Below are 26,249 nucleotides of genomic sequence, written 5' to 3' on the forward strand. Positions count from 1 at the left end.
TTATCCTAAAAAAACCACCCTTCAAAGCTTGAGGCTAATTAGTTATCTTTTATATTTTTATTTAGCATATTTTCATCTCTGTGAAGTTAAAAAATGCCCCTCCATGACTCATCCTATTTTTTTTTTACAGCTACTATTTTAATCTTCAAAAGACAACAGCTTGCAGGGGTCATTCCTTTAAAGTAGATGCTTCACTGGCTGCAATTATTAATCACTTTCCTTCAGGAAATATATGAAATTAAATATTAAAGTACAGATCTAAACAGTTCCACAGTCTCGGGGCTTTGGAGGGCATGATTTCCTTATTAGCCTGAAATAGCTGACCTTCCTCAATCCAAATGAAGAAGCTGCATGAATATAAAATCCCTCATCTTGTCTCTCGATCTCACTGTCTTGGCTTCGTTTACCTCTTACCACTTCATAGCTCTTTTTAATAAGGCTCGGTTTCTTAGAAGTTGACTTTCTAGGATGCCATTCTTACCTGCTGGACAAAGGCCCTGTTGATCAGAAAGAATAGTTACTATTGTGCACACTTCCAGCCCTCAGCAGCATGCACCTGTCATACACAGACCCGGCTTTCAGTGCTTGCAACCAGCGAACAGAAGACCCTTCTCTCATCAATCTTGATATTTGTCTGACGTAAGCATAGTGTGTTACAAGATGATTAGTAGTAGGGCAAAATAGATAAAATTTAGGTGGGAATAAGGGAAGTCATAGTTCTGCCTGATTGAAAGTTGGCACCTGAACAAAGTCATGAAGGATGTGCTGGACCTAGCCATAGGGTACTTAGAGAAATAACATTCTAGGCAGTGGGAAAGCTACAGCAAATACCCCAAATTAAAAGTCAAGAAGGAACAAGGACAGCTTATCTAGGCTAGAATGAGGGAGTAATAGTGGGAGTGAAAGAGGGGGCAGGGGAGGTGGAGCCTAGCCCATGATAGAGAGGGTATAATTGGCTATTGAGAGGGTCTAGTTAACCCTGCGATGAATGGGAATGCTCTTGCAAACTTTTGTGTACAAACCTGATATTATGTGTTTTATTTGAAGTCTAGATAAAATTTAAATGTTAACAGCATATCCTAGTGGATTAGAACTGAATTCGTAACACAAAGTAATGAAATAAATGTATTGACTGCAGAAGCCAAAGACAGTGTTGTAAATCCTACCCATACAGATATTAGCAGTAATGATGGTGGTAAATAATAACACACAAACTACTGCTGTATGGCAGATAGTGCCCTGGATTAAATGTGCTTATTCAGCTGATCTTCAGCGCTGTCTGGGACCAGGGCATAAACTATCATACCCATTTGCCGAAGAGACCTATGGGGTGTTGAGTATCACACAGGTAAGAAGGGGGATTTGAATTTAAATCAGGCATGGTCAGGTATATGCTTTCAATTTGTACTACTCATGTCTTGAAAGGCATTATACCAAAGGCCATAATAAGAAACTGCAACAATTACTTCTTTCTTTATAATGAATCTCCTTTTGCTATTTTTTTTTTCTTTTGCTGTTTTGCAAGGAAAGGGAAGAACTTGGTAATGTATGCCAGTGCTGCAGGCCAATGTTTTGCTTATTCAGATAGCTCATGCAGCAGGAACAAGAGTCTCTCACTCACGGTTTATTTCTCCCTGGTGTTAGCTGCCTCTCAGGAGCCTGAGTGCAGCTCTGCTTCCTCCCATCTTCACTCTGGGACTCGAGATGAAGACACTGTTCTTATCTGGGTCATGTCTGTATCCTAAGTGATGAGAAAGTAAGTGTGCTTACCCCCTCCCCCTAGACTGACTGTTAAATCTTTTGACTGCCACACAGAGTTCAACTCTGACTTGTTAATATTGGCTACAGGATATCATTTGACCATTCCCCAGTTCAACAGACTCTGTGCACATCCCACAGACAGATCCCATATTTAGCGAGATGAAATTGTCCAAGAGTAAATTTGACTCTAACTCCAAGGTCTGTCTTTCACTCTACGGCTATCCGTCTCTGGCATTTTCCAGAAGTAACAGGGTGAATCAGGTAATGATTCTTACGAATTTTTCTCGACAATTGAGAAATGCTTTTCTTCTATTGGAAACTACATACGCTATTGCCTCTGTCCGTGCAGCTTCACCCATTTTTGCATCTTATGGAGGCACAGGTGCCGATGCATAAATAAATGAGCTATGGCTGTACAGAAGAACCTGTCCTTGTCTGAGAGGACACGGCCATACCCTGCCACTTACATGTTTTACATGAAGGACAGTCTCCTTGAAGATAAGGTTTGTGAGCTATTCTCTCTCTCATCATATTGGAACACAGAATGAAAGGAACCCAAATCTACACAGTGGACCCCAATTGCTAACTCAAAACTAGGTGGGTTCGTTTAATCGATTTTTCCCGAGTGCAAGTGATGCGCCAGGGACTCTATTCTAGTTCGTCATTCCTCACTCCAAACAGCTTCATTAATGTAGAACAAACAGATGCTCAGAATTAGAAAACTCTTTTGCATATCTCTGTTAGAAAACATGCTGTTTGTCTCACTGTGTTCTATATTCAAAATTTACAGAAATTTGTATATTAGTATTTTAAATGTTTACTTTTTTAATTGATAAATTGTATATAGTAGTTTTCAATGTTATATTTTTTAAAATTTTTTAAATTATAATTGCATCACTCTCCTCCTTCTCTTTATTCCCTCTAAACCTGTCTGTGTCCCCCCATCCTCGAATTCATGACTGCTTAATCTTTGATTTATAAATATTATATTTTTATGATTATTTTATATATATATGCATATAAACACAACAAATACAACCTGCTTTGTTTATATAATGTTAGATTTACATACATGATTTCACGGTTGACTAATTGGTATTGGATAACTAATTTGGGGTTCAACCAAAAGGCTAATCTCTCTCTTCTTTGTCTAAGGGTAGAGCTCCATCACATTTCCTCCATTCAAGTTAGGATGTCTACTGATATTTTCCGTGTTGAGCTCTTGTCTAAACAATATGTTTTACTGTTGTGGTATCATGGGTATAGTTTCCCTGTCGTTAGTAGGAAAGAAAGTATCACCGCAGACTTCTTGGTCTTCTGTTTTTACAGTCTTTCCAGCCCATCTTCCATGAAGTTCCCTGAGCCTTAGGTGCAGAAATTGTGGCAATTTTGCCAACATAGATTAATTATATCAATAGACACTGTTGTTCTGAAAACACTCAAAATCTTCAACACTTGATAAATACAATGAAGTATTAACTGTAGTCATTATTCTACATGGTGTATCTCATGAACTTATTTCTTCTAAATGACATTTATGGTCTTTTGGCTGACATCTTTCTGGCACCTTATTAACCTTCTTATCTCTGCTGAACGGAGTTCAGATTTTGAATTCCGTAAGTTCTGCATTTGGAGACCCATAAGAATGAAGTCTTTCGATACTTGCTTTTTGGTGAACAGCTTCTATTTAAGACTCTACCTTCACATCCACCGATGTTCTCTTGCAAATGGTAGAATTCTTTTTTATACTGAGCAGTATTTTACTGTACACATTTCTTTTTGAGATTCAGGATAGTTGTATGATATACTTTCTGAGGAAAGTATTTTTTTAATAAACGATTTTTTAGTTAGATGTATATGAGTATTTGCCTTTGTGTATGTATGTGCATCAGGTGCTTTCCAAGTACCGGTTCATCCTCGAAGAGGATGCTGCATTTCCTGGGACTGCAGTTACAGATGGTTGTAAGCTGTCATCTGGGTGCTGAGATATCAATTTCGGTCCTCTATAAGAGCACAGAGTCGCTTGACCACTGAATCATCTCTTTACCTTTTTGTCTGTTTATTCTTAAATCACTTGTGCCTAAAATTCTCCTGAGTCTAAAGCATGTAGTATGTTTCCTTTAAGTCCTGTACTTCTACTTTGCCATCTCTAGAATCAGCATAAACTGATATACAAAGATAAGTAATATAAAGTTTTCCCATACTTGAATTGAAGTGTAATATTATTTTATTCTACCTGACAAGGCACAAAACTGTCTCTTTTTTGTTTCAATCTAAACTAAATCTATTTTCTATGAGAAAAACAGTCCACTTTACCCCATTCAGAACTAGGTAGCAATTTAACTTTTTAAAATGTAAACCTCATACTTTGCAGATCTAGAATAAATAATTAAATTTGGGAAAGATTTGTAATTTTTTTCCTAAGAGAGAACACATGATCAAGGCTGAAGAAATTTCAATAACTTTTTTTAAAAAAATTATCATATAGGTCTTTTGCACAGATAATACAAAGCTGTGGGCAGCAATTTCCCTTTCTGTTTTGCCATTGACTTCGTTCTCATCTGATAGGTTTCTTTCTTTCTACAGAGGAACCGGACTGTTAAATTTAGCACTGTCTAATACTCCAGGATCAAAGCTTTCTACACAGTCCCCAAAATGGAACAGCTGCCGCCAGCCTTTCTGTAGTCTTTATGAACCTGGACTTTTTGGGCCAAAGTCAGAAGCCTGTGAATTGAATTCCCTTTATAAAGTTTTGCCTCAGATTTCTGCCCTGAGTTTCATTTCCCCTCAGGGCTCCTTCAACTTCACTAGAATATTCTCTGGCAAATGACACCATACAGTGACTTGTGCCTGCGATCTCCCAGAATTTTCACCTTTGTTGCCAACGCTTCAGTCTTCTCTGAGTCTAATTTATTATTAATTTCAAGACAGAATTTATTTGATTTTTGGAGTGATTATTTCTACCTTGACATTTTTTCTCACCCTGTTTTGCTTTTTCCTTACTTTGAGCTAGGTTTCTAAACTTGGTATTGATTTATTTCCTTTGTGTTCTGTGAAGAAGGTAGAAACTAGAGGACCCTGCCCTGCTGCTGGGTGAGGACCCAGCCCCAGGCCTGCTCTTTCTTCTGAAGTGTTAACTGGCAGAGGGCCTTCCGGAATAAGCTCTGAGCATTCATCATCTCACACACAGAAGCAGGCAACTCTTTATAAGGAGTGATTCACATGCAAATCCGCAATGCTCTTTACCTCCTCCTCAGGACCGATTTAGTTTGCAACTGCTCCTCATGCTTGGGAGTAATAATGAAGCTCATTGTTCCTCTGGAATACCTGTCCTATTATGAGGGGACTTTCCAGAATTTTAAAAGACATTAAAAAACTACTTTCACACATAAGCAGAAGGAGGTGGCAAATGTCAAACTTTGACTTTCAGTACATAATGTCTTCAGAATCTGGCCACATATATCCATAGGTAAACTAGACAGCAAATATTGATAGAGTTGGAGTGCTTCTATGTCACCAAAACTGGTTTTATTTCATGTATTCTTTTTTAAAAAATATATATAGACAATTTGAGGATAGAAAAATATCCTAAGAAATTTCCATTGAAGAATGAAGTCACTTGTTTTCACCTAAATGGGTTTAATATGCGTCCATTATAATCTTCCTGGAAAATTTCAAATCATATGGGAATCATAGGTAGGTGTGATAGATCTATATCTCTTCATTTCCTAGCTATTTGATAAACCCAGGAATATGAGCAATTGGGATTGCTGATGCTCTTCATCACTTAATCATTTTTTAAATACTGTTTTTATATTTATTGTGATTTTTGAAGGTGTCAATTGAATGCAGTTCAAATACCTACTTGAAATTCCTTATTCTCAGCGGAATTTTTTTATTATTATTATTTGGGGTTTATGAAAAAATTGCCAATGTTCACTTGAATTTCTACTGTAATATTTTTTGTTGAATATGAGTTGAGATGCTTTTGTATAGGATAGCATTATTTTAGCTTTTTATTGCAGTTCATGTAACTTCATAGTAGATGTTCAAGTAACAAATTCAAAGTAAAAAAAAATCAACCAATGCGACAGTATTTAGAGTAAGCCTGTTATTAATGTTGTTTATTGGCTTGATTCTTATAATACAGCATGGTGCTCTATTGCAAATGGTAGTTTTGAGCAAGGATTCTGTAAGTTATACTTTATACCATTATTTTAGGATTTTCTGAGCTAAATACCTGCATTATAGAATTCTCTTCACGTCTTATTCTATATAAATTTCACCTTCAAATTGCCTTCAAGTTATGGGTCTTAATAAACACTTTGATCTTAATTAAGAGACTTTCTTTAACAATTTGTATTGATTTTTCAGATGAAATTTAGAATCCTTAAAAAGCAACTCAAGTCTTTCCTCATGTGGCCTTGCCTTTCATTGAGGCTTGAAGCCTGTAGAACAAGTTCTGAATTACTTGGCTGTTTTCTTTCAGCATCACTATACCTTTGCCTCCAGGCTTTCTTCAGTCTGAGCTGTGTGCTTCTCCAGTGTGTATGGTCTCCCTTGATTCTAACAGCCTTTGAGGTGTGCTTTTGTTATGTTTCTGATGAGCTTCAACAGTCCTCATCTACTGTGGCCAACATATTAGCTTGTCTTGTGTTTACAGAGCCCTGTGTCCTTTCTGGACAAGAAACTTGTGCTATTTTGCCTAGTACTCACATCACCCACCAAACTGAACAAAGGAAAAACTGATCTGCCTCATTCATGCACAGTACTTGGCATAAGGCCACGAAGAAAAGTACATGGTTTTGCTTTATGTTTCCTTTGCTGTTGCTTTTTGATCAGTATTCCACAACCATTAAATTAAAATCACTAAGTTTTCTTAGGGTTTGCCACGTGTACTCTGGGAGCATTATTTTTTGAGGAAGTCAGTACAATAGCTACCTTTCTCTAGTCCTTCAAATATTAAAAATGATAGTTCTTAAGAAATTATGGAGTGAGTGGGAGCATGGGGCATGGTTAAAGTGGGGAGGGAGGAGACAAAGAAAGGAGCAGAGAAAAATGTAGAGCTCAATCAAAATCAAAATCAAATATATATATTTGTTTTATATATGTTTGTTTATATATGTGTGTGTACATAAATGCATCGATACATATCTATCTATCTATCTATCTATCTATCTATCTATCTATCTATCTATCTATCTAATCTATCTATCTATGTACACAAACATACTAACTATGGAGTGAAAACGTCTCTCCAGGTACTTCTAATTCAGTATAGTCAGAAATGTAGATTCTTCTCTGTTTTCTACATGTAAATGTCAAGTCATCTAAGTCACCCAGTACTTATTACATACCATGCTGAATCTTTTAAGATTGAAGAATCATTGCTAGGTTCTATTCCTCCTCAGTTTAAATGTTCCAGAACAGGAGTACTAGGTCTTTTCCATATGCACCATGGATTTATATCAAGGTTTTATAACTGAAATGTCAGAAATTCTAAATTCTCCAGAGGCTGCATTTTTATGTAGATGAGGAGATATGGCTCTCTATTCTATTACATGAGTTGTGATCATAATATTACAGTTAAGGCTAATGAAGCATTCACTGGCATTTGAAAAGCCAGTTAACAGAACGTTTTCCTGACAAAGCTGAAGTTTATAAATGAGTTAAGTCTGTTTGTGTGGGTGCTGTGATGATTATGACAGTATTCCTCAACATTATAAAATATCCCCTTTCGGCCCCCAATTAAGGAATGTACACCATAAAAAAGAATCTATTCCTACTCATGTATCAAAGTAGATATGTAAAGATTTGAGTGAAAAATGTGCCATTCGGAATATTATTTTCCACATAAACTATGGAAATCTGAAGTGTGTGTTAGCCTTACCATATGTCATTTCATTATTCAGTGCCAACTGAGCACAGATTTTATAGACCATATACGGACATTTGTGGCCAGAATCTCGTTTTGCCTATAAATCAAGAAAGTATTAAAGAACATTATGCTTTTCAATCATTAGGATTATCTGCATTTTACTGTTTTTAAAATTCTCCTGGATTTTAATTTCTTTTCAGGTAATAATATAATTGCATGATTCTCCACTTCCCTTTCCTCCCTCCAAAACCGCTCAGGAGCTCCTGTTAGAAGAAAGGCTCTTTTGGGCAGGATGGGAGACAAACATACACTGTCAAGAGCTAAATACCAGGCTAAGTCCATGTGGGAATCTTTTTGCAAATTTCAAAGAACCCATTTCAGATTTCCTTTGCTTTGGTAAGAGAATAAATTATTGACAATATCAATATGTTAATTTTCTATATTTGATATTCACCTATTTCTTTATTTAGATAAATAAATCCAATGGCCTTTGGATATTACTCCTTGTTAAAGAACTTGCATAGAACATCTTCACATATTTTTTATTTTATAATATATTTATATGACATAAATCTAAATGGATGAATAGCATAAATATTAATATAACCTGATTATAAGTATATAATTATTTTTCTATTAATTTCTTTGACCTGAATTTATTTAAAGAATATGATGATGTCAATTTTGGCTATTAGTCATTTAATCATTATTTGGACCAAAACATTTGCTTTGTGTGTGTGTGTGTGTGTGTGTGTGTGTGTGTGTGTGTATGTGTGTGTGTGTGTGTGTGTGTGTGTGTATGTATGTGTACATACATATGTTTTAAAAGTCATGAAAAACTTGAGTGATGTGGGATGTCAATCTGTTTAAGCTAATTGGTTATTGAATAAAGCTGTTTTGGCCAAAAGCTTAGCAAAGTAAAACCAGACAGGAAATAGAGAGAGAGTAGGCTGACTCAGTGGAGACACCATGTAGCTGCCGAAGGAGGAAGATACCTTACCTTAATGGTTGGCCATAGCCTCATAGTGATACACAGATTAATAGAAATGGGTTAATTGTAAGAGCTAACTAGAAATATGCATGAACCATTGACCAAACAGTGTTGGAATTACTGCAGTTTCTGTGTGATTATTTGGGACTGGACAACTAGAATGAACATGCAGCCTCTGTTTACACTTTAGGTTTGATTTTACCTCCACTGTATGCTAAGGGAACAGTATGAAAAAGTAATTTAAATATAAAAATTTCACAATTATGTAACTATTGTCTCTTTTAAAGCATTCATGTGACAAATTTCTTTCTTCATTATTATTATTAATATTATTTTCTCGAGTTCTTCTTAATGATGAATTAATCAAAATGAAGCTCAGGCTTTATCTTGCACAATGTAGATTCTATGATATGTGCCTTCTATTTTAAGAGTATTTCTGAATATTTTTTAATCCAGTCGAAATGGAATATTTTCAAGCTAAATTTAATGGTTTCTTTAGTGTAAGGGACAGTGTTAGAAAGTGTTGAAATTGAAGCCTGAAAAGTGGGATTTAAATTCTGGCTCAGGCATTTGTATCTTGTGATTTTTGATCAAATAATTTAACTACTGTAGCAGTTAATTTGACCTTTCTAAGTTTAAAAACAATAATGCAAACACCTGTCTTGTCCATTTTAGTAGGAAGAGGAAAACAGAAAATAGAGATTTTATTTTGAAAGTATATTATGATGTGTAGTCAGAGCATTTATCTCAGAATATTAAGGTCATTTTTCACCCAGTCAATGAAGAACCCAGAGGAGTAAAGCTAGCAGAAGTGTCGTGGGTTCAAGTTTAAAGACAGAGAGGTTCATAGTTTACTAAAACTAATTATCTCTTCCCTGGATGTGTTTACTTAAATACATTTTAGTTAATTCTCCAATAGTGTCTAATTAGATGTTTTCATAGATGTAACCAAATTTTAAATGATACTCGTTTGTCATCTCCTTGTTCGCAAGAGCAAATGAGCATGCAGTGTTGACACTGTGACTTCGGAGTCTTACAGATGCACAGTTACATCTATATGTAAAGGTGTAGATACTTGAGATCACCAAGCCTTAGCTAAATTTCTAGGAATGAGAAACTGGCAAACTCTTCATAGCATATATTCAAGAACCTACCATGTTTCATCCCTTTCCATGGCTTTTATGGTAAGAAGCACATGTGCCAATTGCCTCGACTTGAATGTGTTTATATGTTTCTCCAGCTTTGTTTTGTAAATGGGTGTTGCAAGTATTGCTCTATGTGCCTCCATAGTCCAGCATATGTGTGTGTGTGTACATGTTTGTGTGTGCATGTATGTGTGTTTGTGAGTACATGCATGTGTGTGTGTGCATGCATACCACTGTGTGTGTGTGTGTGTGTGTGTGTGTGTGTGTGCGTGCATGTGCGTGATCTCATGCATTGGAACTATTATATGGGCTAAAAGGTGGTGAAATCTCAGTTGTAATATTACTTTTCTTAGTAGCAAATGAATCATGTCTTCTACTTTAATCTATAATGAACATTTATATGTCTGTTTAAGAGAACGTTTTTATAACTGAAAAAAAAATTGAAAACGTGTCCAGAAAACTATAATAGTGAGTTAAAGGCAGGCAGATCTCTCACATGCAAATAATTTTATAAGAAAAATTATTTTGTATTTCCCCACACCCCAAGTATAACTCTTTTTTAGTAATACAATAAATCATATATATATACATATATATATATATATGTATATATATATACATACATACATCCCAAAGCTCAGGACTGGAAAACTATATTTTACACACTATGGAAATTTTAATTAATTGGAATTTGAGAGTGTCACTTGTAGCAGGCATTTTTGGATGGCCAGCCTCCAAGTCATGACACAAAGACTTATTATTAATTATGAAAGCTCGTCCTTCGCTTAGGCTTATTAGTAAGTGGCTCAGTTACCTTAACTCTGTATTGCCTTTCTTGCTTTCTTTGCATCTGGCTGACAACTCGGCCTTTCTTCCCCGAGACCTTTCTCTCCAGAAGTCACTCTTATACCTCCTGCCTACCTGTTGGCCATCTAGCTTTTTATTAAAGCAACCACAATGTCACATTTTCACACAGTGAAAAGGAATATTTGACAACAGTTTCTGATATTTATTGGTGATTGGCAAGAATTTATGGAAGAAGTCATTCATCTGTATGTAATAGCATAAGTCAAGCTATTATGATAGAATAGAAACAGAGAAACTAGGTAATATAGTGTGTTTAAGGTCATAACTGGTTGATTTCACTTTTGGTTCCATGATCTTTAACGTCCTCATCAGTTGACAATACGCCTTTGAAAGATGACACGTGGAATGTTATTTTCTTCAATGATTTGATATGTCACCAAACATCTGTGGTTGGCTCCTAAGTAATTTAAATTGTTTTTATCACTCCTTCCTTAGTCTTCCCTTCATGACATGTTTATGTTTATGGGCTGGTGAATTTTAAGAAGTGCTTTGATTTCTGTTCTTCTTATTTAGTGTATTGAGCCAAGACTTTTGTGTTTGTCCAGTTCTGACTGATATGATTGGGAGAGATGCTTGTGACATTTACTATCTACTGCAGACAGTCTTCTCATTTGTCTAGAGCTCACAGAACTAGTCTTGAGCTGAGTGAGCTGCAGTTAATCCTCACACTCACTACAGACAGCCTGGAGTTTTATGGGTACCAAAGTTACTTTATGCCAAATTATGTAATGTTATCCTTGATACTTGTTATGATGCTCTTATGATATGACAGTAAGCTTTCGGCATTGCTCATTATTACTTTAGTATCTTGAGTTACACATATTTTGAAGGAAATATGACATCCAGTAACAGAATAATCTAGATAAATATAATAGATGAAAATGTATAAAATAACCTTAGAGCAGATTTTACGGAACATATTTTAATTAGACAAAATCCAGAAGTATTTACTACATAAAGGGACTGGAGAGATGGCTCAGCAGAGAACACTGGCTACTTTTCCAGAAGATCCAGATTCAATTCCCAACACCCACATGACAGCTCACAACTGTCTGTTACTTCAGTTCCAGGGGATTGGACAATCCTCACACAAACATAGATGCCAGCAGAACTCCAATGCATATTAAAAAGTAACATTTATTGATTGAAGAAAGATAGTGATGCTCATAGACATTTTACATAGACGTTTCCTGAATGCTTTAATGATAGTCATTAATAAGATTAAATTAGAACCAATGAGGATGACCTTACTGCTGAACAATGTTTCTTCTTTTCCCATCCTGCCCGTCTTTAAGGTACTGCATTTTTTGATGAGGTAAGTAGGCTCTGTAGGCCAGGCACAGTGTGAATGATGAATGGGATTCTCACAGTCCAGGAACTTCAGTGGCTTCTGACGCTGCACAAAGTTTCCTAAGTAGTATGACTTTGGGAAATGACAAAATAGAAGAGATAGGTAGCAATAAAAGAATCTGACAATAGCTTTCCTAATCTCTCTCATCACAGACCGTATATCCTCTTTTCTGTGCTTAGTACTTGTTTATTTGTGGGTAAGCATTTCAGAGTTAAACATTTACTAACGTGTCATTAAGCATTTTTCTGAGTTATATATAGATCTCGACTACAGATATAAATTATGGTTATAATATGTAGAAAATTCTGTCAAAGAGAGATAAATAAAAGTCTTTTCCTCAAATCCAAACTGACATAGATGTGACCTTGTATTCATCATTAGGACTGAAGACTTTTGGAAAAATATTAATATTATTAAATTTTTCAATTAAAATTTTTGAGTTTACCTCAAAAACATTGAAAATGTTTTAACATTAATACATTATTTAAATGAATTACTTTAAATTCACTTGTGATTTCTTATTTAAAAATGATTTTTACAAAATATTTAAAGAGAAAAATTTCAGAAAGTATTACTAAGACATAAATAACAAAATATTTCATATGATTTTCTTATGTAAAAGGTAATTCTGTACTGTAATTATATTTTTGCTAAAAAAATTCATTGGTAGTAATATGAAAGACAGTAAAAGTGACAGAAAGTTTATTTGTATCTATCCTCTGTCAGTGCTTAATTTTCATTTTAGTTTGATATCGTCTTGACGAAGAATTAAAGGACCTTTTATGCCAATGGAAAAATAAAAAGAAGTAAATGGGACATTGTAGTATACTATTTGTATTATAGTATATATTTTTATTGCAGTATATATTCAGGTTTACCTGTGGTAGATTCAGCTAACTCCATGGATAAGATTTACTAAATAATAGCAATAATATAGGCAGACACCATGAAGAAACCAAATATAACATCATTAATATGGAATGACTTGTAAGCTTTGCACTTACAGACTTTAATGAGACTAACATTTGATCACTAGTAGAACTCTTAAATAAAGAAAAAGAGTGTATTTCAGCACAACTTATGCTACTTCTTTTAAGAAAAAGCAGGACGGAAGCAGTAGGTTCTCATTAGGCTTAACAGTAAACTCTTCAGAGAATAACACACTTGAAATTCAAATCTATTGTTTTTATTTATAGGCGCAGAGTTACCATCGTTGGTAGCTTTATATGAGCTATTTACTTGACTTTATAGTTCTTTTATAGTTCTATCCAGGATGGGATCAAATTGCTCATGCTGCACATGTTTTATTTTTCCTTGAGGATTTTGTAAGTCTGTAGCTGATTATCCAGCAAATTCCTATCTAAATAAAACAAATGCTCTTTTTCCTTCTTGTTGTTTCCTTTGTATTTTCCTTCTGTTGATGAGAATTGAATCTGGAACATTACACGAGACAAGGAGGTAATCTACCACTGACCTACATCACCAACCGTTCTTGTATTTTCATATAATTATGTTGTTGTTTACACAGGATTTTGCAGTACAGCATAAGATAACTGCCAGCGATGTTCCTGGTTCAGCTTCCTGAATTCCAAGTTTCAGACATGGGCTGACCCTACTGGTTTGGTTTCATAAAAGCAAGTAAAAGTTTTGAAGAATCTAAGCATATCTCTTTTCCCCTCTTCACACTCCTCCCTCTCTTTGACTGAACGTTGGGAGCTCAATCCAATGCTCCGCTGTGGGTCTTTGGATCTGCTTCCATCAGTTGCTGTATGTAGGTTCTATCATGACATTTAAGATAGTCATCACTCTGACTACAGGGCAAGGTCCATTTGGAAACCTTTTGGACTGTTGGTTAGGGTCTTAGCTGGGATCATCTTTGTGGATTCCTGGGAATTTCTCTAGTACTAGGTTTTTTGCTTGTTCCATAATGATACCCTCAATCAAGATATCTTTTTTCTTGTTTCTGTCTTCGTCCTTCCCCCATCTTAACCATCTCATTCCATCTAGTTCTCCTACCCTCCTCCCCCCATTCTGCCGTCCCTTCCCTCCCACCCCCATGCTCCCATTTTCTCAGGAGGCCTTGTCTATTTCCCCTTCCTAGGATGATCTATGTGTGTTTCTCTTAGGGTTCTCCTTGTTACTTAGCTTCTCTGTCTTTGCTTTAAAACTAGCATTCACCTATAAGTGGGTATATACTATGCTCATCTTTCTGGGTCTGAGTTATCTCACTCAGGATGTTTCTTTCTAGTTCTCTCGATTCGTATGCAAATTTCAATATGTCATTGTTTTTACCACTGAATAGTACTTCACTGTTTAAATGTACCACATTTTCTTCATTTATTCTTCAGTTTGGGGGCATCTAGATTGTTTCTAGGTTCTGGCTATTAGGAATAATTCTGCTATGAACATAGCTGAGTAAATTTTATGAGATTAGGTTAATAACTTCTTTGTCTCAACTTTATATCTAACACATATAACAAATTTAATTTCTCAATAGAATTAAAAAGAGGAAGTGAAAGATTGTCAAATAAATTACTACGTCAGCGGTGCTATATAGCACAAATTGCTATTAAACCTATTAGCACAACTACCTTTCCCTAATTGAAACATATTTTCAATAGCATCCTAATCTTCTATTTCTGCGTATTTTAAGCATTTATAAAATTTTATTTTTATGGAACTGTTGACATCATAATAGAGCATATTACATTGATTAAAAGCATTATATCTTTGTCACGATATACCAGATTCCTTGAATCCAATATGTCCTAGAAAAAAACTACATAGATGGTGTGGGAGATGGCACAGTTGGCAAAGTGCTTGCTATGTACACATTACTACTGGAGTTTAAATCTTTATAATGCACATAAAATTCAGGCAGGCATGGGGGCCACTAATGCCGGATCTCGATAGCCTGCAGCAGGGAATCCGTTGGTGAGCTTATCTTACCTGACCAGCTAGAGTAAATCAGTTTCAGGTTCAGTGAGAAACTCTGAGACAGTAAATAAAATGGAGAGCTCTTGGGGGAAACATCAACATCAAGTTCTTCAGTTATCTGTGAATGCACATGCACCTACATACATGCAAACATGCACATACACCCCACATGCACATACATAAACAAACAACACATATAACATTGTTAAAACTTTGACTTTTTTCTTTTACCTCAAAGTTATGGCCTGAGATATAGTTAAACAACTCAGTGAGTCCTTGTTTAAAAATATTATTCTCATCAATTTTCAGAGCCAATTATACAACAGGCTCATAAAACTGTCACTCAAATTAAACTGCCACACTTAAATAAAAGATCATACCTGTCAAGAGGGATGAAGATATAGTCTTAAGAAAGAGGAATTTGCTCTCTCCTCCAGCCCGGCAAGATGCCCAAGGGAAAGAAGGCCAAGGGGAAGAAGGTGGCCCCGGCCCCCGCCATCATAAAGAAGCAGGAGGCTAAGAAGGTGGTGAATCCTTTGTTTGAGAAGAGGCCTAAGAACTTTGGCATTGGGCAGGATATCCAGCCCAAGAGAGATCTCACACGCTTCGTCAAATGGCCCCGCTACATTAGGCTGCAGCGGCAGAGGGCCATCCTCTATAAGCGGCTCAAAGTTCCTCCTGCCATTAACCAGTTCACCCAGGCCCTGGACCGGCAAACAGCTACCCAGTTGCTTAAACTTGCCCACAAGTACAGGCCAGAGACAAAGCAGGAGAAGAAGCAAAGGCTGCTGGCCCGTGCTGAGAAGAAAGCTGCTGGCAAAGGAGATGTCCCGACTAAGAGACCACCTGTCCTTCGAGTGGGCGTCAATACAGTAACCACTTTGGTAGAGAACAAGAAGGCTCAGCTGGTGGTGATTGCCCACGACGTAGACCCCATTGAGCTGGTGGTCTTTCTGCCTGCCCTGTGTCGGAAGATGGGGGTCCCCTACTGCATCATCAAGGGAAAGGCCAGGCTGGGATGGCTAGTCCATAGGAAGACGTGCACCACTGTTGCCTTCACACAGGTTAACTCGGAAGATAAAGGTGCTCTGGCCAAGCTGGTGGAAGCTATTAGGACCAATTACAACGACAGATATGATGAGATCCGCCGCCACTGGGGAGGCAATGTCCTGGGTCCTAAATCTGTGGCTCGGATTGCCAAGCTGGAAAAGGCAAAGGCCAAAGAACTCGCCACTAAACTGGGTTAAATGTACTGCTGAGTTTTCTGTACATAAATATAATTACAAACCTTCAAAAAAAAAAAAAAGAAAGAGGAATTTGGACTTGCAGAACTCCATTCTTTTTTTTATTTTTTTATTTTATTTGTTTGTTTATAAAAATTTCCACTTCCTCCCCTCCTCCCCATACCCTCCCATGCCCCCCACTTCTTCTCCCCCCCCCCCACTCCCTCTCTTCCTCCCTCTCCAGTCCAAAGAGCAGTCAGGGTTTCCTGCCCTGTGTGAAGTTCAAGTTCCTCCCCCCTCCCTCCAGGCCTAGGAAGGTGAGCATCCAAACAGACTAGGATCCCAAACAGCCAGTACATGCAGACGAGACAAGGCTCAGTGCCATTGTCAATGGCTTCTCAGTCAGCCCCCATGTCAACCACATTCAGAGAATCCGGTTTGATCACATGCTCGTTCAGTCCCAGTCCAGCTGGCCTTGGTAAACTCTCATTAGATCAGTCCCCTTGTATCAGTGGGTGATCGGATCCCTCGCAGTCCTTATTTCCTTTTTCATTTTCTTCGTCCTTCTGCTCCTCATTTGGACCTTGGGGGCTCAGTCCGGTGCTCCAATGTGGGTCTCCGTCTGTATCGCCATCCATTGTCGGATGAAGGTTCCCTCTGGTCCTGCCTATCTTGCTCACGTTTTCCCTCCTTCTGCTTCTCATTTGGACCTAGGGAGTTAAGTCCAGTGTTCCGATATGTGTCTCTGTCTCTATCTCCATCCATCACCAGATGAAGGTTCTATGGTGATATGCAAAATATTCATCAGTATGGAGAACTCCATTCTTAAGAAGAAAAAAATATATATAGAAATCTTTTGTGTCTGTAAATAAGTTATTTGTTATTTATTTTTCTTAAAGAAACACATTGATACATAAATTTTAACACCATAAGTTCTTGGGCTGCTGAGATGTTTTAGCAGGTAAAAGCACTTATCACTAAAACTGACAACCTTAATTTGATCTCCAAGACCTACATCTCTGAAAGTAACCTAACTCTTGCAAATTGTTCTCTCAACTCCATATGTATATTACTGTATATACCTGCCACTATGTACATAGATAAATGCAATGAAAATTAAAATAATAGATCCTATCTTATGTTCTGAAAACAGGTTTATTAAATACTGAAAATTTTTATGTATCTTTAAATAGCCCATGCTCTGGTTAATTACTGATATGAATGGGCAATTAGTAAAGCTAAATTAGGTAGATGATTTTCATTGCATGAAAATTATTTGAGTCATTGTCAATTATGTATACCCCAACATAAGTCAAAATTAGAAAATGCCTAAGTGTTGAAAATTAAGGGGAACCTTAAACTAATATTTGAAATTTTCTTTTTGTTGACCATAAAATCCAATAACTTTTGAAGGAGAGCAAGAAACTCTAAGCAAGCAAATTGTAATTTATATATGACAATTGAACGGCAAAACAGGATCCAATCTGGAAGACGTGATGTTATTCATAGATTCTTTAATGTTCTAAAAATACCTTCTGAGGCACATCTAGTCCAAGCTGATATTAAAGGTTTTTGGAAAGAAAATAATTTTGACATAGAAATTTTGTCCGTCTCGCCGGTATTTTCATGTATACCTCCTCTGTGTTCTGATCACAGGTAGGCAGGCTTGTGCACTGCTTTCTAGTTGCTCTGCACTGAGCTATTTTCCATCCAGAACATAGTTATTTTCAGTATCAACTGGAAATGAGAGCAGTGGCTACCTGATGATGCCGACTCTGTCCCGGCTTCTTTGTGCTCTAAGACTGAGCAGACATTATTTTTGACTTGACACTCCTTTGTATTGATTCTAAGAATTCTGTGCCAGGTTCGGATTTTCTTTCTAACCTCGGGAGGCTCTCAGCACCGCACAGCCATTAAATTGTAGGTTTGATGGTAGAATGGACAAAGTTAGAAACAGCTGTACTTTGTTAACTTCAGGAGTCACAGAAGTTTGCTAGCCCCTGGAAGAAAAGACTAGAGTATGTGAGGATATAGGATAGGTCCTCAGGAATAACAACCTAGTTGCTTTCTGTCATTTGCCTACATCATCTTTGAGGTGCAGTTAAATGAACGCCATTGTATCACATGTGATTAGCTGACCATTGGTCTAATGGTTTTTCCTGTGGACAGGAAAGATGGTGGCAAGTAGTGAAATGACAGATGTGTCTGCAGGAAAACCTATTAGACCAATTGTAAGCTAATGTGAGGGTGACCTTGAGCTCAACAAGTAGTTTGTTTCAGCGTGAGCACCACAGCAGGTTTCCCTGAACAGATCTATTCAGAGGACTCAACACCAGAGGAAACAGCTCTGAATATTGTTTGGTGATCTATTAGTCATACTGTAAAAGACCAAGATTTAGAATGTGGACATCCATTCATCTATATTTATGTAGTAAGAAGATTTTATTGACTTTATCTCTTTAGTTTAAAAATATTAATAAATGCATTGCTTTAATAGTATGCATTTATGTGATATAATTTAAAAATTGTATATATTGACAGTATATAATCATTTACATTTAATTGTATTGTGAAAAAAATATGGACTTCTGCAAATTTTCTGTTTTTAGAAATAATATAAGACTCCCATCACTGTTATTTGTCTTAACATGGTTTTGGTACTGCAATTATTTCCCTGAAGTTTTCCTTGAGAAAATACAGCTGAAAACACTGAAGGATTACGTTCGGACTAACATTTTTGATGAATACAGACATTCAAACTATGAGTGCATGGTCCGCTTTGTTTTCATTGACATTTTTTTATCCATCTCATGTACTATTTTAAATTCCATCACTCTGTGCTAACTCAATCACCACACTCAGCCTTAGTTATTTTATTTCCCTGAAGGATTTTTTATCACTAACATTTGTTTTCCATAAGAATATGTAAGATCCTTACATATTCTATTTCAATTAAAGCTATATTCCAGCTGCTTGAACGTGCTGACAGATAGACTTTCAAGTAAAGCTTACTATATGAATAAATGGATGACATACTGAATGACTTTACGTATAACATCTATTTAGTAGAGCATATTAGCTATGATATTTTCTGTGTGACTGTCACAATATTTTGGAACACATCAAAACTTATAAGTCTAATTTTCCTACTAAAGGGAACAAATATAATTGCTTCTAAAAATAAACAAGCAATGCAAAAAGAAAATTGATTCCCTCATAATAAATAAATTTATGAAGAATAATTTTATCATTTTATACATTTCAGTGACCCTGTTTTTTATTATACATCATCTCTATAACCAAATAAGGACTTCTACAAAGAATTTCTATGCATGTGATATCCTTTACAGCAATATGCCTTGTCATTTTGTTAGTAAAGCTATTAAGAAAGCAACATGAAATTTTAAAAAATACATTTCATAAATTGACTTGGAAAGAATTTTTCAGAGTATCCTTTGGTGAATGACAGCAAAACTTATGTGTACAAAAACAATTGAGCATTTAGTTTCTAAATAAACACCAAAACTACTTCCTTTCAGTGTTATTTGGAAATGTACCTTGAAGTACTAATTTGTGTAGATAAATGTGAGATCTTATGTAGCAGTCTGGTAGTTTTATTTAGAAGTGTAGTATAGAGATCACCTATAGTCCTATGACCTACCCAGCCCTGAGTTCCTGGCCCAGATGAAGGCACTGGCATGAGTTATGTCTTGTGGAACAGGCTGTAAATCCAATCAGAACAAGGTTAGTTACTCTCAAAACGTTTGTGCCACTCTGTGCCAGTGGACATACCTACCAGGTCACTTGTTACTGTAGCTGGCAGGTTTCATGACTGGGTAAGACTACTGATTACTTTTCTCTTCCAGTGACAAGTTTACTACCTTTTAGCACCATGATAGCAAGACGTTGAGGGTGAAGTGTCCAAGTCAGTACCAGCTTGATTTCTCCATACCCTGTGATTACGGTATGCAGTGTCTTTAGCAATGGATTCTCACCATCACGTTCTAGAGCAAAGGGAAATTGAGAAGAAAGGAATAGGAAGGGTAAGGGAGAAATTGTAAGTAAAGGGATGAGGGATAGATTTGATCAAATTGGGATTCTCAAAGAATTATTTTTTTAAAAATTGAGACACGAGTAAGAAAGATCTGAGTTCAGATGTGTGCAAAGATATGATCCATTACATATCAATTAAACAGAAAAGACAGCTCCTCAACAAATGAAAAAAAATAAAGAAATGCAACCAATATAGCCTATGTTGTAAAGTCATTTCTAGGCTGAGCATGGTGACGTCATCTGCAATCCCAATGCTCTGTAAACTGATGCAGGAGGATTGTGAGCTCAAGGCCAGTCTGGACTACATAGTGATGTGCTCTACCTCAAGAGTGAATGAAGAAACGTTGATAAAATTTGTATCTGTCCATACTCAGTAAAATGGTAGTGATGTTTTGAAGTTTTGAGATTATTAACTTTTTTTCCCTGTGGATTCTACTTTGAATGGCAGCGGGAAAAATTTCAAACATCTAATGTCTTTTTTAAATCACTGATAATGTAAAAAAAAATAATGATGGCATAGAGTGTACCTCTGCCCTCTCCCCTCTCCCAAGAAAGTATGCTATATAACTTAACAAAAGCAATAAAGTGTGCACCTCCACACCTAGAGCTTTGTACCACTGTATGTATCATCCTCTCTTCTATCCCATTGTTGCCTAGCTATGATCTTCATCCATTTGTGTTTTGTGTTTTGGTGAGAGGGTTTCAGACTCCTGTATCCTAGGCTTGCTTGATTTCACTGTGAGGGCAAATTGCCTTCAAGCTCATTACCATTCCCCTTTCTTCCATTCTGGAATTCTGGGATTACACGTTTGAGGCGTCATGCTCTGTTGAATTTTCACCTGGCGTGTTCAGAGCTTTGATGATGGACCTGGGATCCGAGGACCTGAAAGAAAGGGGCAGACTGTAGTCTAATGATGTAGACAGCCTGACTTCAGTTTCAGCGTATTTTCATACACAAATGAAACAAAGAAAGCAATGATCTATGGAAGATTGTTTGAATTAGGAAAAAAACATAACCAGAAAATTGTCATCAGAAAGCATATAAATAAGCATCAGTAAACTCATTCTAGATATGAACAGAGCAGCCCTTTCCTACATCTTTTCCAGCACCTATAGAATGTATTCTATAGATTCTATCTGGGAAAGCATTAAAGAAAGGCATAAGGCCATAGCTAGACTCACAGCACACTGACCAATTGGAGTCTATAGCTTTGTTCTTACATCCGTCAAGATTAAACATGTCTTATAACCTTAGTGTAAATGTTTGCCAGAAGAGACACCAAATTGTCTTTAAGAACAACCCTGGAAACAAAACGCATCTGAGGTAAAAGGCCCTCTGCCTTTTTTCTTGGAGTCTCTTCCAAGTTACCTAAGGCGTTGCTCACCATGGGTTATTCTTTGGATGGTGTTTCAACAATGCACGGCGGCTTTTGTTTAATTAAGCACTTCTTCCTTGTGAATATTGTGAAATGTATGATGTCTTAAGATATAGGTGGTCTTAATGTCGAAGTGATGTAGAACATTTTATGGAATAATTTCCCTGCTGAAATATTTTAGGTTGCGTATCATCATGCAACATGGTGAATAAGGCTCACCACCTCTTTTCATAGCTTTCAAAACTCCTGTGGGGAAATGTCTTTCAGTCCTGTTGTATCTAGGAATGGAAGAGTAAACTTTTCTAATTACTTCAAAAGCATAAGATTTCATAAGGGAAATTGTGAATGAATAGACTTTTTATTATTTCAGGGCCCAAGTAGTTTGATTTTATATAACTGTGAATGGTTTGAGCTGCTGATCCTCTGGCCTCTGCCTCCCATGTGTGGAGATAAGAGATATGCACTACAAACATCTAACCGTTAAGTGTATATCATAATCAATTGAAGTTAGGAAAAATACTCAGAAATGGAAACGCCCCGTTGTAAATTTTCACAGTACTGCTTTCGCATTACCAGGTAAGTCACAGAAATTAACCATCCCTTCATCTACATGTCACAATTATTAAAAATACTCTCTCCTATCTTTGCCTGAGGGAAAATTAAAAGGAAGTCTTAACATTGATGAAATTCTAGATAATTCTCCAGGGTGGTTTTTGTTTTATTTTTGCTTTTGGTTTTGTTTTTAGGCTTTCAGAAGCATTCTTTATCAGAAAATTAACACGATTACATTTAGATTCTTTGTCACCCAACTCCTCTATTTATGGAATTTCTTCCAATCTTTATATACTATTTACAGTAATAAAGAAATGTATTCTAGAACTTTTCTAGTTGTTCACATAAATAAATTTAGTTGTTTATTCAGTATCCCAAATTAAATTCTTCAGAATCTTCCATGTGTGGTAAACTCCAAAGGAGTGTTCCATTTTCTTTACCACAGCTCTGCAAAGTATATAGCAAACATATTTGGGGCTGTTTTTAATAACGCTTCTAATATTTAATTTCATACTCAGTCTCACTCGATGTAAGTAAATGTTAACTAGATAAGTGGTTCCAGTTCTTTGACTTGCAATTTCAAAGTAAAAACACTAAAATTGGCTAGAATTATGAAATGATTTTTCAGCAATGTAGATATTGCCGTTTTCTGACTATACTCAAGTTTTGCATTCCTGTGTCAATAAATAAACTGCCTATTTCACATGGGGAAACAGCTTATGCTCACTTAAGATTTTCAAAAAAAATGAACAATAGTTTAGCAATATATCATATCATTGTAAATAAAGTATATAAATTTACAAGTTGAACGTCCAAATAAAATACGGTTAATAGTCATGGCTATGGCATCTGATATAACCTCAATCTGTCAGTTAATTATTTATTTTCATCAACATAGAGAGCCAAGTTGTCAATTGTCAACTGTCAACTCAGTATTCATCCTTTGACCAAAATGTACATCCAATGTTAGTCAGATTAATCATAAAATCAATTAGTTTTCCTTTTAGCTGTTGAAGCTATCATGTGAAAGCTGAACTTCACCAAGTCAAGTGCTATACTTTACCTAATAGTTTCCTGATTTATATCCTTAGATTAAGGTAGTATATTTTGCAATAAATGTCCATGGCATACTCTTAAATTACTTTGCGACAAGTCCAAGTGGTTAATACCTTTTAGACTGGATATAATACTTATATGATGGCATTAATAATAGAGCTGCATTTTATGATTTTTCAGGACTATATTATCCAATTGATTTTCATTGTAATATTTTGGAGTTTGTGTGTTTAATGGTATAGTTTGATTAATACTTATTTCTATTACTATCTGAATACAGTATAATTTAGCTAACACAATTGAAAGTAAGGGCTCATTAATCATAAGTATAATACTGCTTTCAGCATTTTTTTGTGTGCATATGTAGATACGTATCATGTGTGCATGTTGTGTGTGTCTATGGGAATTATTAATATAATACATAAGTAATTCCTGAATGTTAAGTAATTGTGAATCATTTGACATAGGGAGACACAGTGGCAAAAGTAGTCACCTTCAAAATTCACCTGTGCGTAGTGAAGAATATCCTGATCGTATTGAATAACAACCGAGACGTGATTAGGTTCTGTTGTTACCTATTTAATGATTTTACTCTTCCATATGACTAAATGTCATATTTTATCAGTATTTACACTCTTCCCATAGACTTTGAGAACTTAACCATATTTTATTGTTTTCAGCTTTATTTAAGTTGTTCTTCCTGAGTTTTCCTTGCATTGCTTATTTGATTTTTGTTTCCAAATGATCTATATGTTCCTAGGAATGAAGGCTAATGTTTATGGCCATATGGCAATCCTTACTAAATAAGCCTTAACTCTGTACTTTAATGAGATTGAAAACCAGACAGTATGTCTTCCTGTTTTAGCAACTGACATTAGTGTTCAAGTTCACTTGGGAGTCTTCCTAGTAAACCCTAGAAACTGTTGTTTTTATAAGAAAAAAGTAGAACCATTAATTCTAGCTTGCTTCTTAACATTCAAGATTCCACAAGTCCTCTACTTACTTTTCAATATTCAGTGTTTTAGTCAATCATTTATTCATGGTCTTGTCACAACAATTACAAAAATATAGTCTTAAAGTGCTAGACATTCATTCATTGTACTTCAACAGTAAACTAAAGGTACAAAATTCTCATTAGTTACTGAATTTAAAACTCCCAAGCATAGTATAATATTTCCTACATTTTGCTAGATTTTCTAGTATTCTCAGTTTCCTCAAACAAAACAACTAAAACATAATTTTTATTTCTGTTATTCCAATTAAGATGTTTAAAGGCAAATTCTCATGATATCAACATATAGTTGTGTATGTTTTGTATGTGTGTATTTATGTATGTGTTTATGTATGTTCTGTTGCTATATTAGTATTTCTTTTATGTGCGTTTAATAAATAGTCATGATGTGCTGCGGGAGCTCCTTTTGCTCCTTCAGCCAATAGCCGCTGAGATACCAACCCATTGGGGCGTGGTCTCTCTCTCTTTAAAAAAGCAGTGGCTGTACTCCTCTCTCTCTTGGTTCCGGCAATGATGTCTTAATGATTTGTATTTAATGGTAGAAAAAATAGTCTTTATAATTTAAAATACTTTTCAAGTAAGGGAAGATCATTGAAGATAAAATAATACTGATTTCTATATTTTATGGAACTGAAATACTACAAAAAGGTGGTTGAAAACTCACTTTAGGAAAGGAAAGAAATAAAAGCAGGTATTTTGTAAAACGTTATAATAGCTTCTCAATTTCTTTTGCAAATAGTGTGCCTCCCGTTCTGACCTCCTTCTATTTTAATCAAGTAAAAGAGTTCATTGTTAACTAAATGCTTATTTGATGTTATCACATTTATTATTATAGCTTATCAATTTATATTCATTGTTTTTCGTTACCATTCAAACATTTTTAATTGTTTCATCAAAATGTTTCATTGCATCCACCCATCCATCTGTCCATCCATCCATCCATCCATCCATCCATCCATCCATCCATCCATCTGTCCATCATCCACTGAGGATTACCATCTTTGATTCTTAGAGTCAAACCCAAACCTGATTAAATGGCTCTTAGTTTAGTCTGGCCATCCCAGTTCTCCTTTGCATCTCGTATTCTAGACACCGTGATAAATGATGGGACTTCAAATATCCTGAACTATGACATCAGCTCTTTGCCTCTGCCTAATATAGTCACGTAAATTAAAAACTCTAAAGCTCATACTGATTCTTCTCCCTGTCATTAATATCTATCTATACTACCTTCTTTGGGATATTTGCTCTTGGCACTTGCCTTTCTTTAGCTTAAATTTTAAGACGTTTGTCTTTTTCTCATCACCTTTGTAGTTATGAGGGCATTATTCATCCTGAATTCTACTTGGTTTTGGGGTCCTGTTTGTAGTTTAATCAATATATTTTCAGTATTTTATATTGAATTTAAATAAGAATGCATTTTTTTCAATAATAGTAATTATTGTGTTCATCAAGTGGTGTCTCTGCCACAGCCAGGTATGCTTTGTGAGCCATTATTGTGTCTCTATTCTCATTAACATGCTTAAGAAAAAAACAACAAATACTTTAATGAAATGGTCATGGACTTCTTAAATTTGATAAAAAGGTGGTTGTATTTTCACTATTGAAAAATCAGAGTAAATTAAATATAACACTTCCAGCCCTTCTAAATTTACACAATACCATTATTTTATTTAAATATTCTATATTTATTAAAAAACAACACAAAACATTTCGTAAAATGTTAAATAATGTATTGGTGATTATAATTTTTAAATGTTATTTTTAATGGAATATTAATACATATTTTGCCAATAGGTAATATACCACAAGCTAATTTTATAAACCAGATATTTGATCTATGGAATATCAAGGAAGAAAGTATGTAATTCTAAAATATTGTCTAATGCCTCTAAATGAACAGCACTAAAAATAGTGCTTGAAGCTTTGGGATGTTTTATGTAGCCTATTTTGGATATTACATCTGAATACGACAATGAGATGTCAACAATTATATCCTTTAAATATAGCTAAATGAAAAAGCGTTGTGGAAATAAACAGCATACTC

General features: G+C 35.6%; 1 protein-coding gene and 1 pseudogene across 1 annotated transcript in view; both read left to right on the forward strand.

The window, feature by feature from the left end:
- Kcnd2 (potassium voltage-gated channel subfamily D member 2) overlaps positions 1-26,249 on the forward strand; it is a 488,141-nt gene that overhangs the window by 101,692 nt on the left and 360,200 nt on the right. The window lies entirely within an intron of this gene.
- On the forward strand, positions 15,363-16,240 carry LOC148117841 (large ribosomal subunit protein eL8 pseudogene; annotated as a pseudogene).

The sequence above is a fragment of the Myodes glareolus genome, chromosome 25 (genome assembly GCF_982192425.1).
Source record: "Myodes glareolus chromosome 25, mMyoGla1.1, whole genome shotgun sequence".
NCBI classification, from domain to species: Eukaryota; Metazoa; Chordata; class Mammalia; order Rodentia; family Cricetidae; genus Myodes; species Myodes glareolus.